This window comes from Schistocerca serialis, chromosome 8, assembly GCF_023864345.2.
Source record: "Schistocerca serialis cubense isolate TAMUIC-IGC-003099 chromosome 8, iqSchSeri2.2, whole genome shotgun sequence".
NCBI classification, from domain to species: Eukaryota; Metazoa; Arthropoda; class Insecta; order Orthoptera; family Acrididae; genus Schistocerca; species Schistocerca serialis.
Genome location: NC_064645.1, coordinates 9,002,519 through 9,005,007, shown reverse-complemented (window position 1 = coordinate 9,005,007; position 2,489 = coordinate 9,002,519).

Genomic DNA, 2,489 nt, shown 5'->3' with positions numbered 1-2,489 from the left:
AGTCTACTTGTACTTAAGTCGGCATTGTGCCTTTTGTATTTAATTCCGATGCAATTTCTGTGTTTCATCGTCAACGAGAAAGTCCAAAGGATACAGTACACCTGAAGTGAAACATCTGAATCTATAACTAGTGTCACAGGAATGGTTGAAAGCATAGACAGTAGGAAGAATCAGTCTTTTTGCACTTAAGTCGGCATTGTGCCTTTTCTATTTAATTCCGATGCAATTTCTGTGTTTCATCGTCAACGAGAAAGTCCAAAGGATACAGTACACCTGAAGTGAAACATCTGAATCTATAACTAGTGTCACAGGAATGGTTCAAAACATAGACATTAGGAAGAATCACTCTTTTTGCACTTAAGTCGGCTTGTGCCTTTTCTATTTATTTCCGATGCAATTTCTGTGTTTCATCTTCAATAGGAAGGTCAGATGGATACAGTAAACCTGAATTGAAGCATCTGAATCTATAACAAGAGTCACAGGAATGGTTCGAAACATAGACAGTAAGAAGAGTCAGTCTTCTTGTACTTAAGTCAGCATTGTGGCTTTTCTATTTAATTCCGATGCAATAATTGTGTTTCATCGTCAATAAGAAGGTCAGAGGGATACAGTAAACCTAAAGTGAAGGATCGGAATCTATAACTAGTGTCACAGGAATGGTTCAAAACTTAGACAGTAAGAAGAGTCGGTCCTCTTGTACTGAAGCCGGCATTGTGCTTTTTGTATCTAATTCCGATGCAATTTCTGTGTTTCATCGTCAACAAGAAGGTCAGAGAGATACTGGAAACCTGAACTGAAGCATCGGAATCTATAACTAGTGACACAGGAATGGTTCAAAACATAGACAGTAAGAAGGGTCAGTCTTCTTGTACGTAAGTCGGCATTGTGCATTTTGTATTTAATTGCGATGCAATTTTGGTGGGTTCATCGTGAAGAAGAAGGTCAGAGGGATACAGTAAACCTGAAGTGAAGCATCGGAATCTATAACTAGTGTCACAGGAATGGTTCAAAACATGGACAGTAGGAGGAGTCAGTCTTCTTGTACTTAAGTCGGCATTGTGCCTTTTGTATTTAATTCCGATGCAATTTTTGTGTTTCATCGTCAATAAGAAGGTCAGAGCGATACAGTAAACCTGAAGTGAAGCATCGGAATCTGTAACTAGTGTCACAGGAATGGTTCAAAGCATAGACAGTAGGAAGAGTCAGTTTTCTTGTACATATGTCGGCATTGTGCTTTTTCTATTTAATTCCGATGCACTTTCTGTGTTTCATCGTTAATAAGAAGGTCCAAGGGATACAGGAAACCTGACGTGAAGCATCGGAATCTATAACTAGTGTCACAGGAATGGTTCAAACATAGACAGTAAGAAGAGTCAGTCTTCTTGTACTTGAGTCGGCATTGTGCCTTTTCTATTTAATTCCGATGCAATTTCTGTGTTTCATCGTCAATAAGATGGTCAGCGGGATACAGTAAACCTGAAGTGAAGCATCGGAATCTATAACTAGTGTCACAGGAATGGTTCAAAACATAGAGAGTAGGAAGAGTCAGTATTCTTGTGCTTAAATCGGCATTGTGCCTTTTGTATTTAATTCTGATGCAATTTCTGTGCTTCATCGTCAATAAGAAGGTCAAAGGGATACAGCAAACCTGAAGTGAAGCATCGAAATCTATAACTAGTGTCACAGGAATGGTTCAAAACTTAGACAGTAGGAACAGTCAGTCTTCTCGTACTTCGGTCGGCATTGTGCCTTTTCTATTTAATTCCGATGCAATTTCTGTGATTCATCGTCAATAAGAATGTCAGAGGGATACAGTAAACCTGAAGTGAAGCATCGGAATCTATAACTAGTGTCACAGGAGTGGTTCAAAACATAGAGAGTAGGAAGAGTCAGTATTCATGTAATTAAGTAGGTATTGTACCTTTTGTATTTAATTCCGATGCAATTTCTGTGCTTCATCGTCAATAAGAAGGTTAGAGGGATGCAGCAAACCAGAAGTGAAGCATCGGAATCTATAACTAGTGTCACAGGAATGGTTCAAAACATTATTCAGTAGTAAGAGTCAGTCTTCTTGTACTTAAGTCAGCACTGTGCCTTTTGTATTTAATTCCGATGCAATTTCTGTGTTTCATCGTCAATAAGAAGATCAGAGGGATACAGTAAACCGGAAGTGAAGCATCGGAATCTATAACTAGTGTCACAGGAATGGTTCAAAACATTATTCAGTAGGAAGAGTCAGTCTTCTTGTACTTAAGTCGTCATTGTGCCCTTTGTATTTAATTCCGATGCGATTTCTGTGTTTCATCGTCAATAAGAAGGTCCAAGGGATACAATACACATATAGTGAAGCATCGCAATCTATAACTAGTGTCACAGGAATGGTTGAAACCATTAACCAGTAGGAAGAGTCAGTCTTCTTGTACTTAAGTCGGCATTGTACCTTTTCATTTTAATTCCGATGCTATTTCTGTGTTTCGTAGTCAATAAGA